At 40.3% G+C, this 25657-nt stretch overlaps 1 protein-coding gene and 1 long non-coding RNA gene across 5 annotated transcripts in view; one reads left to right on the top strand and one right to left on the bottom strand.

The window, feature by feature from the left end:
• ESRRG (estrogen related receptor gamma) overlaps positions 1-25657 on the bottom strand; it is a 615169-nt gene that overhangs the window by 452174 nt on the left and 137338 nt on the right. The gene's annotated exons all lie outside the window — the stretch shown is intronic.
• On the top strand, positions 2582-23976 carry LOC113933189. The gene is made up of 5 exons (XR_003523288.2): positions 2582-2720; positions 5757-5952; positions 11600-11768; positions 23437-23502; positions 23693-23976. It is a non-coding gene; the product is annotated as an uncharacterized LOC113933189 (long non-coding RNA).

Below are 25657 nucleotides of genomic sequence, written 5' to 3'. Positions count from 1 at the left end.
CCCTCTCTCTCTCTTTTCTATTGTTTATTGTTTATCTCCCTCTACCAAAATGTAAGCTCTATGAGAGTAGGAAATCTTTGTTTGCTGCTGTATACCCATTCATTCCACAAACATTTTGTTTGTTATCATATCCCCAGATCCTAGAACAAATTTTTAACTGTCTAAAAGTATTTAGAAGACTGCTTGCCTGGACTGTTTGCAAACTTAAACACATGAAATTGTAATCTTCAACTATACAGTATTTCTCTTCAAAATGTGCAAATATATATATTTAAAAGGAAAAAAAATCCCTTATAACTATGCTTCCAAACACAAATCTAAAATCCATGATGTTTTTTTATTCAAAATGAGGCTAAGTAAACATATGAACCAGACTTTTTAGAACAAAGTGAAAAAATTAAAATAATTTATATACATAAAAATTAAATATATATATTAAAAAATTAAAATAATTTATTTGATGACCCTGAGATCAAGACTGGAGCTGAGATCAAGAGCTGGATGCTTAACTGATTGAGCCACCCAGGCACCCCCAAAAATTATATATATTTATATTTATACACATACATGTACACACATGTATAGAGAGCCTATTAAATAAAGTAATAATAAAATAGATAAATTAATTTTATTGAGTGCCTGCCTTTGCTAGGAACTATATTAAATAAAGTAACAATAATAGATAAACTAGTTTTACTGAATGCCTACCATATGCTAGGAACTATTAATCCTCACAAGAACCCCATGAGAGACTACACCCTCTTTACAGATTAGGAAATGGAGGCTTAGGGTGTTTAAGGAACTGGTTAAATTTATGCAGCTAGTCAGTTCCAGAGCCAGGATTTAAACTGGACTGTATTAGATCAGTTTGCCTAGATTATATATATATATACGTGTGTGTGTGTGTATATATATATATATACATATATATATGTGTGTGTGTGTATATACATATATATGTGTGTGTATATATATATATACACACACATATATATAAAATACATATATACATATGTATATGTACATACGTGTGTATTTAATTTGAATTAGAAATAAAACATTAAAGGGTGTCTGGGTGGCTCAGTTGGTTAAGCAACTGCCTTCGGCTCAGGTCATGACCCCCAGGGTCCTGGGATCGAGTCTCACATCGGGCTCCCTGCTCAGCGGGGAGCCTGCTTTTCCCTCTGCCACTCCCCGTGCTTGTGCTCTCTCGCTCTCTCTCAAATAAATAAATAAAATCTTAAAAAAAACCAGTATGATATATATACAAGGATAGACAAACCAACCGATCAGCGGAACCAGAGAGCTTAGAAACAGGACAACGCCAGATGGTAACTTGGTATCTAACAACAGTCAGCTGTAGGGACGCCTGGGTGGCTCAGTCGTTACGCAGCTGCCTTCAGCTCAGGTCATGATCCCAGGGTCCTGGGATCGAGCCCCAGATGGGGCTCCCCGCTCGGCGGGAGGCCCGCTTCTCCCTCTCCCCCACTTGTATTGCCTCTTTCGCTGTTTCTCTCTCTGACAAATAAATAAATGAAATTTTTTTAAAAAAGTAACCTGAAGATCTTTGGGGAAGGATGGACTATTTCAGTCAACAGTACTGAGGTCATTGATTATCCTTAAAAGAAATCCTACCTTATACTATACACAGCAGCAAATTCCAGATGGATTCAAAACTGTGAAAAGCAAGCCTCTGAAACTTTAAGACAATATAAAAGAATATCTTTATGACCTTCAGTTAGGAAGAAGAACATTATTTTCGACAAAAGAGAAGGTGCTAATCATAAAAGACTGGTAAATTCTACCTAACTAAATGTATGAAAATCTTTTCATCAAAGGATACCATAAAGAAAGTAAACAGAGAAACCACTATTCTTAGACAATGTTTACAACACATAAAATCTATTTCTAATTAAGGATTTCTTTTTTAAGTATAGTTCCATCTTCCCTGAAGTCGTCAGTACCTGAGTACCTTACTGTTTCTTTGTCTATTTCTTCTTAGTGCTTAGAGGAGTAGGTGTTCCCTAAACACTGTTGATGAGCAGACTTTTATTTTAGGCTGTTTTCTGTTGCAGCTTATGTAAAATTTTACCTTGGTTTAAACAAAGGCTACCAACTACAGGTGGCATTGCTGTAAACATACATCATGTTCTCAATTACCTGTATGACAGCAAAGACTGACACTAGTAAAACTTCATTTAAGTTTTTTAATTCAATTGAACCAGAAGGTCATTGAACCTTCAGTAATTGCGATTGAAAACCATTTGGCTAAAGGAGAAACATACACACACACAAAATAAATTGTGACATAATCTTTACTACAGATTATTCATTTTAAAAGAAATGACCTAGTATGGTTCTTCTTACAAGATCATTATTGCCATTATTTTACCTAACATTTGTTAATGATTCTAAAGTAAGAGTCAAACTTGGCCTCATGTATATGGTCCTAATAAAGAAAAATTGGCAGTGTTTTGTTCTCCTGAGTTCATGCTTTAAGCTTTGTTCTAGTTCTAAATGATGGAATAAACACAAAGGAATGGACAGAACTAGAGAGGGGAAGGAAGCAGCTCAAAGATGTGAGGGAGCAGCCCTCGCACTACAGATGGGGGACAGGGCCAGCACCAGGTTGGTGACCGTAGTGGGAGGCCCCAATGTCGTCCACGCACCACCAAATGTTGGGGGACCTGCTTAGTTCCACCTGACTGGGTTCCTTCTGGGTAAGTCTTCGACTTTTTCTGATTTCCTCTCTGTTTTCATTCTAAGAAGACAGGGCTTAGTAGACCTAAGTGCTTAAAACTCCCTTGTCTGTGTATGTTTAAAAATATGTTCCCACATGAAGGCATGACAGACAGAGGGATATAAATGAACACGTCAGCCTAGATATTCAATCTGTGAAGCCTGGCCTCTGTCACCTCATCCATTAGATCTTGGGTTCCCACAAGCAGGAACTTTCTTTTTTTTATGCTAAATTGTGAAAGTCACTGTTAGGCTAACAAATCCTGGGGTTAAACAACAAAGCCGGGAACACACCAGAAGGCATGAATAGAAGTACACCATGGAAGGAGTCCTTGACATCTAATCCTTCCAAAGTTTTGTTGTTGTTTTTTTTAAGACACGGTATTCAGGACTAGGTAGCCAATATCACACATGGAAACCATATAGTTCCGAAAAGAACAGTGACATTGAAGGCAGGTGTGGAAAACAGCAACAGAGAAAACATACATTAATGTGACATGATAGTCATAAGCCAGAGAAGAACCAGATAGACTATCACTCTTCTTGCATACCGAGGTTGGCTCCTGATATGGGGAAAACAGCTTGGGGTTTTGAAACGCAAACACCTGGGTTCAAGACCCATCTGTGTCACGTACAAATCACATGACTCTGAGTAAGTTCTGTCATCTCTCTGGGCTGTTCTGTGAGAGGGAAGGAAATGACACTCAGCTCCCTGAGTTGTTCAAAAATTCAATGAGATGATGTACTTAAAACATTTTGTAAAGTGTAAGGCACTATATAAATGTAATTCATCTAGGTAAAGAATAGTTATCAAAACAGATTCTCCCTGAGGAAAGGACAAAGAGAACAGGCTTATTAAATTATAGCAAGAGGAGTTTATATTAGGCAGCAGGAAAAGCATTCTGACTGTGGCACCAGTTATTAAGGGTGGGAACAGAGTTGCCTTCTGAGGTAAAAACCACCATCACTTGAGGGAATTAAAACAATCTTGCCTAGAGGTAGAGGGATAGAATACGTGGCACTTTCTGGGGTCAGGATAAAAACTGGGCTCAGAGTTAATAAAATCCCTTAGCCAGTTCAGTCTTCTAACGACAGCCTTCTGTTTGTGTTTTCTGGGACCCTAACAGCATCAAATCATATAGTTCTAAAGTAGTTACTGGCCCTCTCTTGTAAAAGTTGAATGAACACCTGTCTATCCCCCTTCGTTATTCCCAAATGAAGCATTTTTAAATGAGTCACCAACGTATAAAAGTAATTTGATGACATGATGGCAAATATTAAACATGCAGGGCTGTCCTTAGAAAAACTCAGGGAAGAGGAAAATTGCAGTGTTCTCTGATTCTTCCCACAAGGGACAATATGGACCCACTCTGTGCAGCGTTCTAGGGAAAGTACTAGGAAGACAGAGGAAAAGCTAAAGCAGACACAGTCTCTGATCTCAAGGAGTTTCAGTCTAGTTGGAGAGGCAGACATTACTCAAAGCCACATTATTGAAAAGAAGCACAATAAAGGAATTTGACCAACACAATGAGATGATAGAACAGATATTTGAGGAAACAGTGGGTATTAACCAGGCAAAAACTGGAGATTTCTAGGCAGAGACAACAGCAGGTGCAAAGGTCCTGGGGCAGAAGGCAGTATGTTGAGTCCAAAGATCTAAAAAAAGGCAGCTGGGCAGGTGCCCAGGGTGGGGAAAAGGGGCGAGATGAGGGGAGAGAGGTAGGTAAGGCCAGACCAGACAGGGACTTTCAGGCCATGTTTAAGATTTTACGTGAAGTGTGATTCAATGTGAAGTCACTGGTGCAATGTAGGTTAAGAAAAAAGAAAATCACAGGACCTAAGAATTGCTTATAGAAGGGAGAGAGGATCAAAAACCATGGATGATTCCCTAAGTCACAGGTGTGCTGCCAGCACCCTTCTCTCCTTGCAGAGTGGACCATGCATGTCCATTTCTGTAGGCCAATGGCAATTCTGATGAGCAGGTCATCAAACTGAAGGATGGGGCCATGGGGAGATTAGGTACGCACAGTACATCATGAAATGCACAGTTCCTAAAACAGAATGAATGAGTTATACAGAGGGATGAGGGTAGCAGCTGACACTGAATGCAAACCACTATGTGTCCACCTAACACTACAGGTAGACTTGGAAGGGAAATCATCATCCACACTTACTCCTCTCTGCTCTAGATAATGGCTCTCTATATTAAAAATGTTCCTACTATTAGTAGTTCTGTATTTATAAAAGGAGAAGAGAAGAAAAAAAAAAACTCGGCAGGGAAATAATAACAAAATATATGACCCACAGAGGTGGTGGGAAGATATAATGTTATTTTACATATTTGATATAGAGCCTAAATTAAGCCATAGAAAAGAGGCCATGAATCTTCAAAGCCTCATTATCAAGCCTCCCTAAACCTCAAATACAGAAAAATACATTTCATAAACAAAGACCCAATAGGATTTTAATAGTACAATAAATTTCACAGACATTTGCACTAATCACATTTCATTACATTTTTTTTTAAAGAAATTCCATTTGATGGAGAGTCAGATTTTGAAAGAGGGTACAGAATATCTTTTAGGGAGCTAGCTTTGGACTAATCATGAAAATGTAAATCAAATTTATTATGAGCACGTCAAATATGCAACTGAAAAGTCGTACACGTTTCCCCACACACACACTCCTCAGATTCACTGTGGCAGGGGTCAGTCTCCTAAATCGCTCACAACATATCTTTCCTCCTGAATGACAGGAAACTCAGACCGCAGTTAGAGTTGTCAGCCCCTAAGGTGTTTGATGATCCTGGATGCCTTTCAACAGCTCTACATTTTTAATGTGTAGATGAGTTTTCTAGGGCACGTTTCCATCTATTCATCGCCTCATTTGGTTGAAGACACTGCAGCTTGAATGCCATCACCACAATAATCTCATACCCAGAGAAAAGGATACATTTATCCAATATTACCCTTAGACCAGAGCAAGGGCTCTTACGTGAACCCTGCCCTTTTCCATAGCACAAGAAGTCTAAAGCGTCATGGGGATATGCCCACCTAGAGTCTACATTCAACCTCTAGACCCTCGAAGTCCTGGGACCCTGGAATTCTCTAGCCCTGTCAACCTAAGCCTGAGGGGTTCAGGCCTGAACCCATCCTCCCAATGGCTGACTGTCCTGCCAACAGTACATTCCTAGGCTCGAAGGGAAGCCAAAGAGTAAGTATTTCAATGGGTATGAATGCGTAGACTGGGGTATTCATTCATGTGTGCACAAGGCACTCTGAGATACTGGAAGGAGCCAGGAATGGAAAGAAAAGGGAGTCAGGATAGGAGATGGGGGTTGAGAGACAGGTCTTGTCATGTTGCCATGTTCTAGGCCATCACTCCAAGAAGTCTGAGAACTATACATTAGAACCTGGCCTTCCAGGTCACTCTGAGCAGTGTTTCTCAAAGCTGGATGTGCAAACAAAGTAGGTGGAGATCTTGTTAAAACGTAGATTTTGACTCAGTAAATCTGAGGTAGGTCCTTAAAGTTTATATTTCTAATGAGCTCCACGATGATACTGGTGTGGCCGGTATCACACTTTAAGTAAAAAGGATCCACGATGGTGTATCATAAAAGTACAACAGACACTTTATTTATTTGTTAGGTTGATTTGTAGCTTTCAAACAACTGCAGTATGTGAGCCTCCATGTGCGCTCTTGCCCTAGCCCAGTAAGTGTTAGGAATATCCCTGCAATTCTCTATCATCCCTGACCTGCACATTTTCATAGAAATCTCATCATAAGGGAAGAGTGGAGTACAAAGTCTCCCCAAAGGACTAATTGTTTCCATTAATTTTGCTTCAAACGGTGCACCAGATAGTCGCCCAGGCTATTCATAGATTATAATTCTGGTACTGTGAACAAAGTGAGGATTCATCCTCCCTAGCAAGTCCATTTCCTCATCTTCACTCTTCCCAAACCGTTGGGCACCACCTCTACTTCATAATAGTCATCTTGTAAATAGAAACCAGGGGGACTGGATCAGAGAAGAGAAACCCGACCCTCCCACCTGGGAAGCTGTATGCCCTCAGTGGGTGCAGGCTCACCTGTGATTTAGCTACCTAGCTACCCCGAGGGACCCTTCTCCCTTCCTCACATCCCCGCTCAACATTCTGGCTCTAGTCTCCTCATTTAAGCATGTTCCTGAGGCCCCTGGAATGAATAAGGGATATCTCTCCATTTACTTAGTTCTTCTATTTCTTTTTAGCAGAGTTTTGTCATTTTTCTCATAGAGATCTGGTACACATTTTGTTAGGTTAGCGCCTGAGTAGTTCATTGTGAGGTGGTGCTACTAAATACTCTACTCTTACTCTTCCTTCTTCTTAGACTAGCGCATACTCAACCTTCAGGTTTCAGAATACCTGTCAGTTTGTTTGAGAAATCTTCCTTAAGTACATATTTAATCACTTATTCAATCACTCATGCATTCATTTAACAAATAGATAATAGAATTTCTACTATGTGCCAGTTGTTATTCTAAGTCCGAGGAAGAAGACAAAGCCATAAAGTTCTCAATCCTCATAAAACTTCTGTTCTAATGGGGGAAAGGAGCAATTTTTTTTTAAGATTTTATTTATTTATTTGACAGAAGAAAAGATAGCGAGAGAGGGAACACAAGCAGGGGGAGTGGGAGAGGGAGAAGCAGATTCCCCGCTGAGCAGGGAGCCCGATGCGGGGCTCCATCCCAGGACCCTGGGATCATGACCCGAGCCGAAGGCAGATGCTTAACGACTGAGCCACTCAGGCACCCCTAAAAAGGGCAATTTTTAAACATGAAATCTTCTGACAGCAGGAAATGTATCTGTGGAGGTATTCGTTAAATAATGAATAAATGAATGTTGAAGTCTGTTATGGACGCCAGGAAACTTGATTTTTGGTTAGCCTTTTCTTCCACCAAATTGTAAAAAAAAAAAAAAAAAATGAAAAAAATTAGAGAATCTCTTTTATGTTTCTATTGACTGCAGCCTCTGAGCTTGTTTAATGATGAGTTCACCTTCAGTGCTTAAGAAATACTTAAATGATTGCCTGCCTACTGTTCAGGAAACACATTTCGGACTATGGGCCCTCGTACAGAAATCTGCAAAGAAGAATATTAAATCTGAGATGGAGGATGCCTTTCAAAACTGAAATGGGTGGATTCCTCTGAATCTGAAGGGAAGCGAGAAGGGCACATAAAAGAATCAACACCTTCTTTATTTCAAATTAAAATGCATCCCTTTCCCTACCCCGGATTCTAATACAAACAGCTCCAATTCCATAACCCTTCACCAAAATCAGGTTCGACTGAGCCACTGATGGTGATGTCTAACTTACTCTTCAGGTGTTGCAAGAGGCAGAAAAGTGCCACGAACCACTCGCAGAAACATTAGTGAAGGCACTGAAAGTTTTACTATCAACTGGAAAATCCACAAATAAAAATGAAGATGAGAAAATGCATCACTAAAAATCTAATGTGCAGTTGGCTAAATGATAAACCAATTTGAATTAGTGAATACTAATTGAAAAACTGCATGACAAAGTATTTTCCCATTAAAACGCGACTTTGCTAAAGGCATTTCCAATTATGTATCATGCTTCAGTAAAAAGCTTCACACATCCTAACAACAGTGTCTTCTTCAACTTTGCCTACTGATCGAATTTTTAGCACAACAGCACCTAGCCCAAATGACTTTAAAAATTATATGCCAATGACCTTGACAATGTTCTTCAATTTTTATGAGGTTCTTTTTTTTCTCTCTCTCTAAAGTCCTCATACCTAACTGAACAGATGCTTTTAACTTGATAACCTAATTATTATCTATGAGTGTTAATATTTTTAACCTTATCAGGGTTATCTGCATCCCAGAAACTCACAGTTCACTGGACTTTACTAGACAAGTAGAATATTTAGAAATTTTAACCATCTAAAAGGACATTTTAGATGAAGGACTATCTCCCTTTGAAGTTCACAAATATTTGAATGTCCTTTCAATTGCTTAGATAACTTACTCTTCTCAAAATCAGGGCAGAGGTGACTGCTGGGAGCCAAAATTGTAGATTCCAAGCCTACAGGGAAGGGAATATATTTGGAACATAATACCCTGTTGGTGCTCAATAAATGTTTATTAATGAGCCCCATTTTTTGACCCAGGCATGGAGAATAAATCCAAGGAAGGAAGATTATGCAAATAGACAGAAAGGTCACCCAGCCCTACATGGGGGTGTGGCCCAGGGTGGGGGCAGGACCAAGTCATTCAGGTGACAGGACATTCTCCTGGGTGTATAGCAGTGACCCCCGCAACCCCCATTCCAATAGCTATCTATTCCATTGTAAAGTAACGTAGAAGGGAACATTTTAGTCCGTGGCTGCAAAAACTGCTGTTTGAGGGAAAAAAATATGTAAAAAACGATTTCTCCTCATAACAGCTTAAAGAGATTCTTAAGCCAGAAGATTCTTGATGGAGAATAGAGTGAAGAGAATCAAAGCACGACCTATAAGCACCATTAGTAATTGGTATGTCCACATCGTGCAACTGCAGGATAAGGGAGAGCTCTCCTGAAGCTGGGCTTAAAAACATCTTTTCAGTGAACAGATTTATCATGAAAATGACATGTTTGGAAGAATTACAAGGACTGGAAATTCACAGGATCCAAACTGATGACATCAGGCAAGGGCTACTCCAAAGGCAAAATTAACAAAACAAGTTTATCACCTTCTCGGATATAAAAAAAGAAAAGCCACGAAACAGTTACCAAAATGCCTTATAAGATTCATATGTCCTTTCTCTCCAATACTGCAGAGAAAAATGTCTGTATGATTTGGCACCAGTCATTAGCCATTTAAAATTATTGTTTTTAATCTAGTAAGTAAAACCAAAATTTGCTACATTTTAATAAAATATTTATGATACTTCAGGAAAATAGCTAAATAGCTCTGATCTGAAAGTGAACAATGAAACTGAACTAAACGGATATCTCCCCAGGAGGACATACAGCTCAACACACACATACATGCGACTGTCACGTATAACATTAAACTCTACTTCATAGACGTTCTCTTCTTTTAATTGAAATCTTATCTGAGGTGGAGATTACCTCTTTTCCTTCAGCTACACTCACCTTTTCTAGCCTGAAGGCCCACAACTTGTGAATTATTAAACAATCATATTTGTAGCGGCAAATTGACTTTTGAGAGAATCCATATTGATTGAGATATTCAAGACTAATGATTTTGAGGTTAAGGTGTTTAGATATTATTACCTCTGATGAACTAAATCGGTAGGGCTTTTTTTCCCCCTATTTATAATATTTTCCATTAATAGATAGTCCAACTTGCTCTTCAGCCCTACATCCACTCATCAGACCAAGAAGTGTGCCCAGCTGGCTTTCTCAACTGCGAAAGCATTTGATATGCTAAAACAATGCCAGTCGTTGCCTGCACCCACAAAATAATGGTAACTATAAGTTCGTTAGCTGGTTAGCATTCTCTCAGCGGTCAAAGTCATATTTTTAATTGTTGTTAAGCTAATGAGTCTTGCTCTATTTCTACGCATAATTCAGAAGGCATTCCTAAACCACAGATAACTGCCAATGGAGTACATAAGAGTCACTACACGAGCGTGCAGCGGCCCAAACTGGGTAAATCCATTGCTAGTTACCAGAAAAAAGAACACCAAGTTCATGGTCAGATGTACTTTACTGTAGGTCAGCACCTCTGTCTTCATAGACAAAAGATAATACATGTTCACCTACCATAAGAATTCCTAACAGTAGTAGCTGAGATGTTTTGCATTGACTTAGGTCCTCAAAGGACTCTCAGATAACTGAAATGCTGGAACACCAGAAGCTATGGTCCCAGCACTTAATAAGGAAGATTATCTTTATGACACCAATTCTGCATGAAATCTGAGCTTAAGTGTCTGCTCTGCCACTGACCAGCTATATAACCTTGGTCAGAGTATTTAATATCACTGGGCATCTATCCATTCCTTAGTCTGAATGATGAGTTAATACCTACTGCCTAGGTTCAACAAAATAATGTAAATAAAAGCTTTCCAATTTTTAAAGTACAATGAAGTGCACATCTATGTTTTTGTTGTTATCCCTGACAGGAGAGTGAGAAACTGTCTCAGGTTTTCAAGGTTGTGGGATGAGAGCCTGCAGTTCAAAGATTTTCTTTCTCTCTTACCCCCATCCAAACCACCACCAAATCGTGTTGGAACCTCCTTCAAAGTATATCCAGAGACCCTAATTACTTCTCCTCACTTCCATGTATACCTCAAGGGTCCAAGCCACTGTCCCCTGTCCCCTAGATTTGTGCAGTTGCCTCCTAGTGGGTTTCTCTGCTTCTGCCCCTGCCTCTCCTCAGTCTATTCCTTACACAGCTGCTGGAATGATCTTTTACAAAGTAAGTGAGATCATGTCACTCCTCTCATCAAAATCCTCCCCAAAAATGGCTTCATCTCTTTCAGAGCCTTGTCAGGGACTTAAATGACTCTACGCATGTAGCCCTGACCCTATTTCTTCCCCGTCATTACCTCCTCCTGTTCTCTCCGGCATACTTCCCTCCATTGCTGACCTCGCTTTCCCTGAACATATCACGCACCTCCTTTCCTCAGGGCGCTTGCATCTGCTGTTCCCGCTACCAGGAAACACCCCTCCCCACCAGCCACATAACTACCCCAGCAGCTTCTTCAGGTCTTTTTGCAAATGTCATCTCAGGGGAGTCCTCCCTGACCACCCTAGAGAAAAGTACATCTCCACCCTCCTTCCCTCTATCTAGTTTTTCCTATCTTCTGACATGCTGCCTATTATCCTTCTTTGTTTGCTTTCTTCCTAGATGTAAGCTCAATGTGGGCAGAGCTTCAGTCTCCTTTATTCACTGCTGTGTGCCTAGGAGAGTGCTGGATTCATAAATGTATGTTAAAGAAGAAAAGAAAGCAAGAAGGAAGGAACGGATTCTAAATCTAGCCCTGCATTCTGACAACATCCTTGATTTTCACGAACCAGTTAAGTGTATGCCTCGTTTTTAATGTCGTACGTGATCGGGCACTGCCCAAAACCATGTTGCCATAAGTGTCCCCACCCCACTGGTTACATCGCTGAAAATCAGTCACAAACCCTAGTGTAATTCCTGAGCTTAAAGCTAAAGTGGAGAGAAATGATTATGGTAAATGCAATCATTATCATTAACATTTCTGTTTATTTAAAGAAAAAAAGTAGGTAATTTCCAACTATGTTCATCTTTTCAAAAAATTGCTAACTGCCTTGAGACTCTGAAATGTCTGCTGTGACAATAACCCGAACTTGACCCTTGCAGATAATTCATTTTCCAAAGGGGGAAAAAAATAGCACTAAAAAGATCTCAACATTTCTTAAACTGAGAATCATAATATTTCTATTCCTAAACCACATATACATTAGTCTCCAAAGTTCTCAAAGTAAAGAATAAAAAGACTGGTTTATAATTTTTTAAACAGAAAAATGGGCAGCAGCCCTTTAAAACTTCTCAGTTGGAAAGGGATATTTTTGGTCAATGGTCTATTTTTATTTCTGCTCTGCTGTTCCTCGAGTAGTCCAATGACAAGGACCTGTCCTTCAAAGTTTTAGTCTGTGGGCACAGAATTAGCATTTTCAATTACTTTTCCCTGGATGAAGTATACAAGTTTATTTCCCTTCCCACCTCCCTCCATTCTTTCTCTTCTTCCCTTGGAGGACAGGGAGGGTGGTTTCTGGGTTGCCTTTTCTTTTTCTTTTTTCTTTTTTTTTTTTTTTCAGAATTATCTCAGCAGGCTACAAATACAAATACTTTAAAAAGTAATTTCTAAATTTCCTCCCCAAAATAGGAACTGCGGATAGGATTTAAACATCATATGATGTATGCTTAAATTGTCGAGGCTACCTGTCTTAGTTAACATGTTTATTTTGTGTCACTCTTAATCAGCAGTATATTTTTGTTACTCCTATTGATTCTGCAGCAAAGCTAGTTAATGTCATTATCTTGGATAATATACTTGGAACAGTTACCCTTACAGACATTTTTAATAAAAATAAACAACTGGGGACTCAGAAATGAGATCAGAATGCCTTATCAACCAAAGAACCATCAGTGTTCTACTTCACATTCTTCTTTCAACGTCTTATCTTTTACCACTTTTTTAATACAACAATCTGGTCAGATCAAGGACAGATATGGAAAGGGGGGAGACAAAAAAGAAGCAGACTCTGTTTCATTTTTGGTAAAGCCAGTAGCCCAATGTGAGCAAATCAGAAAAGTGCAGAACATGTAGTTGTCTTGCCAATTCACTGGATGATGTTGGAAGGTCCTTCCTTTATTCTGGCCTTGATCTCTATCTAGCCAGAGAAGTAAATAATGCTCAAACACTTTGGAAATACTCAGTGCTTGTTAAAGGAGGCACCCACAGAATTTTGGGAGTATTCACTTCAGTTCTTTCTAGTATTCTGCTGCTCTACTTTTAAGGCTTGAGGGGAGGTACAAGAGACACAGAAGTCTGGGATCTAATCTCTTCTACTGCAAAGAGCCATCCTTAGATTCAAAAACAGGCAACTGATGGACTAACCAGAACACCTCGCATACCGATGGGAAAGGACCACAATTTGTTGAGCACCCACCACTTGCTGGGTGTTTTACATAATTCTATTTCAAAGAGCAGATACCTGGGATAGATCACTTTAACCACTTCTACCAAAAAGCTCAGCATCAAATTGTCTTACCCTATGCTGAAGACTGCAAAAAGGGCTACTGTCCATGATAGGTCCAACCATTGTCTGTAAGTTCATTAGCTCTGCAATTCTCCCAGGGCTTAAGTCTATTTTAGAGCATGTTTTGCAGTCTGTCTAACATCAACTAATAGAAACATCCTTCAAGTTACTTGGAAAGGTCTATCCAACAAAACTGCTAGTGCTAACACAAAAAGTATGAAGAAATTGTTAGGTGTGGAAGATGTATAAATATGCAAAATATAAATCACTTTAATAATTCTAAACTAATACTTACTTGAAGCTATAGGAGTATAATCTAGCATGTCAATGGAGAAAATGCGCTTAAAAGTGCGTGCGTGCGTGTGTGTGTGTGTGTGTGTGTGTGTGTATAACACACATAGTACTTCCTCCCCCCATCTACTCAAGCACACCCAGGTTAAAAAAAAAAGAAGTTGAAAAGAATGAAATGAAGACGTTCTTCCATGAGGCTGCAAATGTTTAGCTATTGGGTGAGTCTCTAAACCCTGTCAGGGCCACTGGCTGTTTGATTCAGTTTACCTTTGGCAGGTGTAACCTTCATAATCCAGTGTCTCCATTGGTCTGACATTTACTTGGCAATATCTTTTTAAAGCAATAGCCTTCAATGTTAAACACCTCTTAACTATGGGCTCATTGAACAAAGGTAACATTCATCTCTTCATTTCACAAAGACAGGCAACGGTAGCAATTTTTATTTGTAGGAACCTAACTGCCACTTAGACTCATTTTTATTACTCTTCAATAATGAAGATTGTGTTTTGTTGTGTGCTTAAATGATAGGTTGTACTCAAATGAACCTGCCCTTCCTCCTTATTACTCTTATGACTTTCATAAGGAAGGAGAGAGAAAGAGAGTGTTTAGGCACATTCCATTCTGCGTCCAGCCTTAAATCAAGTGCCCTAGAGGGGAAGTAGGTGAATCTGGAGCTCCCCCCAACCCCTCTATTAGTTTAATCACAGTGGACTCCAGGGTACGGAGCATCCAGAGCAAAGACAAAATTATCTTCTCCATATACTATGCTCAGAACTGTTACATTTATATTCTTAAAAGGGTTAAAGGCAGTGGAATGTCATTTCCTTCTCTCTTATGTCTGTTTCTTGCATTGTTTGGAGAAACGATAATTGATCCATTACTGGCTTGAATCGTGTAGGCAAAACTTTCTTTGCAATCTTCGAGACTAGCACATTTCCTCTGCCTTCTCCTAGGGCATTGGACCTTATCTGCCAAGCCCTTTGCAGTCAAGTTCTAATGCCACCCAACGATATTAGGGAGAAAAACCCTAACAAATTGGAGACTACACAAACTAATTTTCCAGTGAGGACTTGTACTTCTGTTTTTAATCTAAGAAATGAAGGGACTACTTTGTGAAATTTTTAGCTATATTTTTAGTCTTAATGGCACTTCTTATTTGGAGAGCACTTTCTCAAACCCTTCTACATGGAATGTAAGAACTGAAAAATTCCTTAAAATTTGAGAATAAGTACAAGGTCCCACAGCTGGCTGGTGCCTGGCCCTCCAAGAGACTAAGTGTCCTGACTCCCTAACCAGCCTTCCTTCATCTATGAATTATTTATAATACCAGGCACTTGCAATCTCCTGAGTTGTTGGGTGAGAATAATTTACCAATAGGATGAATGGGGAAACAAGACATGGAGAATTCAAGGCCCTTGCCTAAAACGAGGGTTAGCAAAGAACTGCCACAGGGCCATATCTGACTCCCCTGACCTCCACCCTCCTACCTGCACCTGTTTTTTAAAGAAAGTTTTATTGGGACACAGCAATACTCATTACTTTACATACTGCCTAAGGCCATTTTTGTGCTGTAATGGCTGAGCTGAAGAGAAAAAGGAACATATTTACTGTCTGGTTTTCACAGAACAAGTTTGCTAGTTCCTGGCCTAAGGTACACAGTCAGTGTCAGACTGTGTATTAAAACTCAGCTCTCACCCTTTTTACACAGAGAATAGAATATCATCTATTCAAATGTGCTACGTTAATCCTACCAGAATCAAGAAAGATCTCCCGGACACTGCGCTAACTCTACAAAGTCACATGCGTTATCTATCTTTTGATCTCTATCCACATCCTTACCATGGCCAACCCTGTGTCTCTGTTTCCCAATGCCTTGTGCCATGCTTCTGAATGCCAATCTCTTCAATGACAGGGCAGAAAGAGCCATCTCTATGCATGTACCCCATCCTGCCCCAGTAATGTATAGCTACATTGTATCGAGTAGGAAACTGTTTCTGCGCATCAACTGAGGAAATGAAAACTGTAGGCTGTTTTGGCTTCTTGAAGGAGTTCAAGGTCTCTTCCCTTTACTGTTCTCTCAGAGGAACACATGCCTAGAGCTGATTTGCTACATGCTTAAAGGGGTGAACCACTCCTGGAGCTGAAGGCCACAGCAAGCTTGTGCACATGGGCTCGTTCTCTTCTCCTTCACTCACGTGATCTGACAGCCCACCCTAAAGAAGTTTGCTCCCATGCTTTGTCTCTCTTTCCCACCCTTCTGTCTTTTCTCTTCTCTGGGAAGCTAGCCAGGTAGACTCACAGATGTAGCTTAGACTGGCTTGACTCTGAAAACTGAAAAGCCCCTCTAGCATTCCCCCTTTTCTCTGGCATGAGGTCTGGCCCCAGTTCCTGAGACCCCATGGTGGGGACATGCCAGAGAGGCCCTTCTTTGAAGGGTGCTAATGTGTGATTCAGGATTGGCCTTATGGGGCATTAAGCCTCTCCTTTGAACTTACCAGGGTTCTGCTCTTGGATTTGGCACTAAACACACAGCCCCAATCCAGTGTTACAGTATTACCCCCACCCCTGTTCCTACTCTAACCTAGGATTTGCCAGTCATAAATATCCCTTGAGATTCTCAAAAGATAGAAAGCTTGCTCATGGCTGGGATTCTTCAGTCCTTGGGTTATCTGGACATTGTACCAGAGAGAGACGACACAGAATAAGATAGTGGATCCAGGACATCTAGATTCAATATCCATTATCAGTCACTTACTAGCTGCTTGGCAAGTCACTCAAACTCTGCACCTCTGTTTCCTCCTGTGTAAGAGGGGGACAATAAGAGTCCCTATCTCATAGGTATTGTGAAAATTAAGGTTAATAGATCTAAAGTACTTAGAACTATGACCGGTGCCATAATAAGAACTAGAGTAAGTATTTGGTAATTAGGATGAAAATTGAAATTTTATTTTAGAGGAAAACTGTCACCAACACATTAGGCATACTCAGCCGTCCAATTTCAGAAGAGGGCTTCACAGTGATTGCATACTATGGCACATGTGTCTCTGAGCCCTGAGTTCCTTTTAAAGTAATTCCTAAAGCCCCATAACCTCCAGAAACAAACAATCCAATATCTGAAATGGACATCTCCCAAGGGAAGCTTCTAAACTATCACATTGCTAAACCCAAGGACTTTGCTGTACAAAACCATTGTTTCCCCTTCTTTTCTTTCCACCCGACGGAAAGCTTAACTTCTAGTCCCGAATCCCTTCTTACATGAAGTCCTTTTAAACACCCCGTCTGCGGCATACTGAACCCTCTTCTGTCTCTCCGATTTGTGAATTCGTGTAGTACTAATGTTCACCTTCTGTATTACACTGCCACGCATGGAATGATCACCTTACTTGGTAAAATTCACTAGCTGCGGCCTCCAGGTTGACTGATGGCTCCTCTTCAGACATGGTCTGTTGCCTAACTTTGCATCATGTGTGTCCGACCATCTTTTAGACACCCTCAGCCATGCCCCAAAGAAACCTCAAACCTGAAAAAGCTGACAAAATTAACCTCACAATTTTTAATCTAAGTCTGTACCGTTTTTGTATTCCTCATCAAATTAATGGTAGCCCTGCTTACTATTTTTTTTTTTTTTCAAACCAGCAATCTATCCTCAGTTCCGCCCATCTCCTCTTTCCTCATCTAATATACCACCAGGTCACACTCACATAATCTCACCCAGGACCGCTCTAGTCTTGACCACTTCCCCAACCCCTTCCATCCATCATCCAAGGAGCTGCTTCTCTACCTCCACTGTCTCACATTACTTCGATGGTATCCTCACTCCTTCAAATAAACCCATATCCAACTGCATGGTACAGAATGTCCATGATAACTCTGCCCATAAGCTGAACAACCGTGGCTCCTTCTCTCACCTCCACTCCATCATCTTCCATCTTACTCTCCAGCAACACAGAACCAGTGTCGTTTCCAAGACAGTTTAGGCGGTCTCCTATCTTACACATGCTTTTCTCTCACCCTGTAATCCCTTTTCTCATCCTGACCACAGGAAAACTTCTAACTATCCATAAAGTCTCAGCTCAAATGTTACCCATGTGAACCCTTTTCCTGACTCTACCATTTATTGAGTAACTACTAAGAGAGCCAGATACCATACTAGTCACTAGTTACATAGCAGTGCACATTACAGCAATCCTGGGAGATAGGAATGCCTTTTCCTCCATGCCACCTCTGGCCCTAATGCGTCTTTCCATCACAGCAAGAATGGGATTAAATTGGAGCAATGTGCAGGTCTGTCTTTCCACTCTACCATCATTTGCCACAATGCTTAATAAAATACATGTTGAAAGAATGGAAAACTATACTTTCTCTCTTCAACTAATTTGTCATCTGGTTTCACTGGATTTTTCAAAGGACATAATCTAATACAGGGCACAGTGGTCAACAGCATAGGCTTTAGAGTCAGACAATCTCAGTTCCAAATTCAGTCCCACTATTCAATAGCTATGGGACCTTGGGCAGGCTACTTATCTTCTATAAAATGGAGACAATAGTGGTACCCTGTTTCACAGGGCTCTTGGGAGGAATCAATGAGGTAATACACAGATATTACTCAAAACAACACCTGCCTCAAAGTGACTCTTCGATAAATGTCGATGTTTATTATTTTGTATTTAATACTGCGCATCTCCATATATGAGAGAATTGTGGAAATAAATAAAATTGTGGAAATAAATTGTGGAAATAAATAAAAAGTAATCTCTTGGTTGAAGTAGTCCCTTCCTCAACAATTTTTACCTCCCATAGGATTTCCGAATGTGCTGAATCTAAAGAGTTAAACACACACACACAAGCATTTTTCCAACTAAGGCCCGTCTTCTGAGGATGAGGGTCGGGGAAGGGAGTGCTGCTGGTTATGGATGTTAAATCAACAATTTTTTCTTACAACAAACCCCTGGCACCCTGTTCTCACCATGTCATGGCCTGTGATGACTTAGTGTCTCCCAAGCATGACCAAGTGATTAGCAGGGCTGTGTCTGTGCATCTCAACAGTAATGGGAGCTCTCTTTCCATTTGCCATGTATTGAAGCCTGAGCGCTTCGCTGCCTCGTGCAGTTTCAGCTTGATGAATTCATTATTCTCCATAGTTTTCCCCTCCCTCCTTCAGAGAAAACCTTTCCCTAAAATGCCAGGGTTTTTTTCCCCATTTTAAAAACTGGGTGTTTTTTTAAACACGAAACTTTGATATCAAGTCTACAACTGCTTAGCTGCACCCAACACCATTCTTCAGAAGAAGAAAATAATGAAATGCAAGTTCTCAGATACAAATACCACAGTACTGTCTTCAAGAGAAAGCACACAAGTGTAGTTGGGTATTTTCTAAGGGAAAAAAAGTTGTTTTTTTTTTTAGATTTGCAAAGGAACAAGGCAAGTTATTTGCCCTAGGTGAGCAGTGATATGCTAGTCTAAACAACAGACCTGAGAGCTTATCTCCCACTGTTTGCTTTTTTCCCCATAAACAAAGCCCAGCCATGTTTGGAGTGCATCCTTCCCCATTCCCCCATTCAGAGAGTGTCTGCTCATCCTGACCCTGTACTCATGCACAGGGATGCATTTGGAGGGTGACAAGGGCAATTTCTGAAGAGCCCGTGGTTTTATAAGGCACTTTCAGGAGAAATGGGAAGGAAAGGAAATTATCCTAATGGAATGGAATAGTAGCTAGTCAAAGAACATCTTGCTTCAAACCAATCTGCAGCTTCCAAACTTACTCTTTTCAGTTGTACGCCTGGCCTTCAGTAGCAAGAGAACTATAGGGGAGAACTCTACTCCAGGACAAGCAATAGACAAAAAACCTCTTTCTAATATTTCTGAATCAAGACCTAGAGTTAAATGGACAATAAGGACTCTGCCTATATAAAGGGTGACATCACAGACTCTGGTCTTTTCAGCCACCTGCAGATGCCCAGGTCACAATCAACTTTATCTTCACACACACAAGGTAACATGAACCATCAGAAAAAAATTTTTTTAAAGATTTTATCTATTTATTTGACAGAGAGACAGAGAGCACAAGTAGGCAGAGGGAGAGGGAGAAGCAGGCTCTCCGCTGAGCAGGGAGCCGGATGTGGGGCTCGATCACAGGACCCCAGGACCATGACCCGAGCCGAAGGCAGCCGCCCAACCGACTGAGCCACCCAGGTGCATCCCCCCCTTTTTTTTTTTACCATCAGAAAATTTTATCTGAGGGCAATGAGGATAATGGCTAAAAGCTCTGGCCCAGAGTCAGTCTACCTGAGTTTGAAACCTGACCAGTTCAGGGACCTTGAGTGGATTATTTATCTAAGCCTCAGCTTCTTTGTCTGTAAAATGGGAATGTTACAACACACTGGATATGTCACATGGTGATTAAATGAAACAACACATGAAATGTGCTTAGCACATATTTAGCTACTATTAAAATTAATATCAAACACAGTGGCATTGATTATTTTTTTTCTTTTTGGTCATTTCCTGATATATCTTTATATATTTATTTTCTTTTTTCAAAAGCAGATATACATCTTTCTGGATGAAAAATTTGTTATTAACCAGAATTATTCTTATCTTACCCAAATATGAATAAAATGACCCTTCTCCTGTGGAGGTTTTTTATATATATACTCACATATATATAGAGAGAGAAATAAAATAATAATATATATATATATTTTTTAAGAATCTACTCCAAAAAGTTTGCAATACATGACAGCAGTGCTTTGTGCAATGAATGCCAGATTATTACAAAAATGCTTCCTTCTACAAAATGAGAAGAGATCCTGCCTGCTAATTAAGTTTCTTACATACAGCAAAGCCTTATCCCCCTGAGGGTGAAACCATCCCAAATGGATATCTCCTCCATTAGGCAAAATAACCCCATATCCTGCCACACTTACAGGCACAACCTTGCTGTGGTTACACAGCGTCTCACGATGATGCTTCAGATCTAAATATAGGGTCATGGTGCTGGGGGAGGGGGCTGAGAATAATAAGAAGGGAGAGTAGGTGGAGACCCATGCACTAAAAATAACCAGAAAGCATGACTACATTTAGAGCTTCCCATGTGTAGGATTCAAGCAAATCTCATGCTTTGTTTCCAGAAACAAAAGAAACAAGAGCTATGTCCAGGTTTTGCTGAACCTCTGACAGGAATAGACTCTTCCTTACATATATTTTTTTTCTTTTGAAGCACTGAGAGCTCAAAAGAAATCCCTACAATCACTTTAAAACCTTCTAATTCCCCAACGGCATCCATACCACAGTTAGGGAATGACCTGCTCACAGGGGCTGGCACCAGCTTCATGCAAAACAGCTCCCCACACATAAAAGTTTTATTCGGCAAAGTCTTAACAAGCAGAGCACACACTGCAGTTTCAAGTATCTGTTTCTCTCACATCTTCAAGATGGATGCTTTTTACAATGTTTTGGCAGAAACAAACATGTGTTTTGGGGGATGACACCTGAGACTTTTAACAATTCCTATAATGGAAAAGTGCTGACCAGAGGAATGTTTACAGAGATTCTTTGGGTGGTGAGGATGGCCCAGGTATCTTGGTCTGCTCCACAAAAGCACAACCAACCAACATCGCTGAAAATCTCTGGGCTGACTCCCCTCAACATTTTTCTAGACTATCTGCTAAAGAAGAGAATCTCTTATTGAGCCTCCTAGAGAATTTTCTGCATAAGCTGGGGCTATTCACAGATAATATCTGGTGACGAATCTGCCTTCCTGTCAAACTGAGAGAGGTCTACATGCCTCTGTAGAGTCCCAAGAGAAGTTTGGGTCCATAAACAAGTGAATGAATTCCATTAATACATATATGTAGCTTTTCCATCTGTGACATAAATGACATTTTTTACTTGCCTATTTCTGAAGATTCTTTATTAAATAATAAACTCAAAAATAATTTCATACAAATCACCAGCGTATGTAACTATCATTCCCTGTGATTACAATGGCTGCCTCATGGGCAAAAGTGAGGTTCTAATTCAAGATCATGATGGAGTTTGCCAGTGTGGGCCCTTTTATGGCAGGTCCAGATCCCAAGGCTACTTTCACAAAACCAAATCCGTCAAAGATCACTTGGAGAGAGTCTGTGAATTACTCTTAACTTCAAAACGTATTTATGAGTATCAGAGGCTGATGAGGTAGGGCAAGAAACTCTTTTGAACAGCTTTATAAACCACCTTTTGGGTTTTCCCAACCCTACAAGAAAGGAACCTCAGTAAAGAGATTCTTTAGCAAACAGAAGTGCCTCCCCCAGAGAACCTCCACACACTGGAAGAGGCTGGTCAATATAACTCAGAATATGTTCTAGAAACTTCACCCTCACACCTTCCCCCTCACACTCACGCTGGAAAAGGAAGAAGTGGTGCAAATCTATCCAAACATTTCAAAGGCAAACCTGCTTCCCTGATAACTGAATTCCAGTCAATGGCTCTATATCTTCCTATGATGGAAAAATCCTCCCCACCCCTATATTTTTCATATAAAGGATAGGCTGATCACTTTTAGTTAATAAATTGCTTTTCCATAAAGCTAAATGGGATAAAACTCACCTCTTCCATATTGTAGAATGCAATAGGGGTCAAGTCTTGCTTAAAAGCCATTTGTCTGGTGTCATTTATGGTATCAGCTACCATAATCTTATCACTCACTTGTGGGGGAGGGGGGTGACGGGAGGGCCAGCACTCAGGACAGCTCATGGCAAAGCCCTAAGGGGGTAAATTCATTAAAACCTCTCCCTTAGACTTGATCCAGAAGAGTTAGGTTGGATAGGAGAGGCTGCCACACAGAGGCAATGATTTGGGAAGCAAAGAGCTAGGCAAGATCCTTACAGATGTATACCAGTCCTTGGGAGCTAGAATATAGGTCTCCTGGACAGGATGTGAAGTAAACAAAGACCAGGAGAGCTTCTAAAAACTGTGCTGTGGGCAAAGGCAGTGAAACTAAGGAGAATCTCAACTTTAGGTCTCCTCACTACGGAGATCCCTCCCAAGGCCCTGAGTATACACAGTTAGATACTTTGGTGACATTTCCTAAAGCAAGAAATTTCAACGACAACTGAGCTCCAACTTTCCCTCCGCACTCTCCTTGGTTGGATGGCCTAGGAGTGGCCTCAGGCATTGTTGGCATTTGGCTAGGGGACAGATGAGTTAGCAATCTGTTTAGCTTGAGTTTAGTGTTTCTAGCTATGTGGTTCACAACCATTTCCACACAGAGTTAAACTGTTGTTAGTCATCCCATGCAGGAATAACCTACAAGAGGGCTCCCACCACTCCATCAACCATGGGTACCAACATGTGTGAGAATGCAGGGCCAAGGGTCATATAGAGATGTAAAGGGGTCATTTGGGGGCACTGACTATATGTGGTCATGGAAGAAAAATAAGGTTTGAAATGTCTGAAACAAGTTGTTGTCTAGAAGACTCTTCTAAATCTCATAGCTCATATATGAAAGAAGCTTGACAGAGTTTTTCCAAAAACTTGACAACAATCCTAAAAATTTACATAACATTGCCAATAATGAGTAGTGTAACTGAAAGAAGTTTTTTTAAACCATCAATAACAAAAAGCAAATTTTAGTCAACATGCTAGAGGAAAGACTAAATTATCTTTCTATTCTCTCTCTAGAAAATGAAATTACAAAGTCTTTGTTGTCATAAGAAGAGGCAATCAAAGAGCAAGAAGCCATAAAAGGTAAAAAAACTGTTTTAGAGAGGAGTGTCAAAGAGCTAATTAAATTTTTGTTATTTTTCTGAATTTTTAATATTTTGATATGTGTAAGCTTTGCTAAATTTAAATTTTGTTGTGATTTCCTTTCTTGTTCTGAACAAATGTTCACTTTTGTAGCTAATTTTGCATTTTTAATTTTATATCCTTTCTCTAGCATTGCTGTGTTCAAGAGAGGGATCATGCAGGCATGCTTGAACCAAAAACGTAAAAAGCCAGCAACTCATTAAGCAGCAGAATGACAGTGGTACCAGCGATTCCCCAAGGGGAGAATCATCACTGCTGCTGCTTGGTCCAGCATCCCCTTCCTGCTTGGAAATAGGTTTCCAGTGCTCAGGTTTGGAACATCTTAGTGTGTATGTCTTGTTATAATGGATGTGATTCCATTACAATCATACTTCCTCTTTGAGGGGAAAAGTGAATTACAGGGAGAAAAGGACTGTGAAGGGATGTTGAAGGTTTTTATCTAAGCTGTCCATCTAGGTCCTATAGAAAAAGTCCAGGTCCAGAGTTTGATGAAGACACTCATTTCCGTCTACGATTTTTTTTTTTTTTTTTTGGCCATGTGGGCTTAAGACCAGGACAGTTAGCCAAGGTACTCCATGGATAGAGCAGAGGCCAGCAGTGCCCTGCCTACATCTCTTCTCCCTTACCAATTCAGGATAGGCTGCCTCAACTACCATTACCTCCCTCTTTTTTTCTATTTTTTGCCAGAAGGCATTCTCTGGCCACCATGATGGTTTGCTTGCTTGCTTGTGTGGTGATGTGCCAAGGAATTAATCTCCCACCACAGCCCTAACCAGGAAATGACAGAAGAGCTGGTGTGCAAATATTCCATCTGCTTCACTTCTTGGTGGATCACTTTAAGGTTTCCCAGAGTTTTCTAGAAGGACTGAGCTCCAGTTATAACTTCCTTGATTACAAAACCTTTTATTGGCTGCCTTCCCTTCTCTGTCTTACTTCTTTACTTTTCTGAGATCACTTCCCAAATAAACTATTTGCCATTGAATCTTTGTCCTGGGGTCTGTTTCTGTGGGAATTCAAACTAAAGCTCTGGGGTATTTAAGCCTCAAAAGAGAAAACACATTTGGAAGAAAGTAAAGACACACCTAGAGTTGCATAATTACTATTACATTACCAATTATATATATAATTAAGTCCAGAAGCTGTATGCATCCATTAGCATCTTTGTTTTCTAGTCACTTTGACTCAGAGACTTCAAGAGGAAAATGACTTACCATCAGGATTCAGCTATTCCATGAAAACTATAGAGACTTTTTGGACTATCTATGACAGACGATTTTATCTTGCCCTGACCTCTGCCCAGGATCCCTCATATTTGCTCTTTACTTCCTTCACTGTAACTTTCAATACTCAGGGCAGGCCTTTGCCTATAAATACAGGGAGCAGGTAAGAAGACTACTGCCCCCCACCTCCTACCTGCTTTATGGGGCTCCTTCCTCAGCTTACTTGTTTGTCCAGCACTTGGCTCTGGCCTCCTTAATTTCTGCCCTTTTGTTTAGGAACCCCTTCTCTCAGATCCAGTGGGTTCTGATTTGATGGCTTGACTACTCAATTCATACTTGGCTTCTCTTTGTGGATCACTTTGGTAACCTCACACACATACCTTTCCCTGGCTAAGATTCTGGTCCTTGCAGTTGCTTCTTAGTATCTTCTCAGGTGACCTATGCCTTTGGGGAGCAGAATCAGACACTTCTGGGCAGGCTTCCCCTTTATCCTTAGTAACTGACTGCATCTCAGGAAGAATGTCTATTATGAGTACTTATTCAGATAAAACTGAGTGAGAAAATAAATGTGCATAAAGAACAAGAAAAAGCTTCATATGCATTTTTGGAGTGCCTCAAGTTTTCGATTCTGTTCAAGGGAAGGCCAAAAGTTAACTGTAGTCCCTCAGCCACAGTTCTATTGTAATGGCAACAATCACACCTCCACCATGATACCTGAAAGACAGGTGTTGCAGAAGGAGTCCTTGCATGCCCAAGTGCCTACAATTTGTATTTCATTACTTGTCTGAAAATTTAGGTGTAGGTAATTCCTGTCAATAGATGGGACATCAAACATCAGACACCAGCATGTTTTCATTCAAAAAGAGAGATTTCTA

This window comes from Zalophus californianus, chromosome 10, assembly GCF_009762305.2.
Source record: "Zalophus californianus isolate mZalCal1 chromosome 10, mZalCal1.pri.v2, whole genome shotgun sequence".
In the NCBI taxonomy this organism is placed as follows: domain Eukaryota; kingdom Metazoa; phylum Chordata; class Mammalia; order Carnivora; family Otariidae; genus Zalophus; species Zalophus californianus.
The sequence above is the reverse complement of the archived record's forward strand: the minus strand, read 5'-3'. Positions and strand labels throughout refer to the sequence as shown.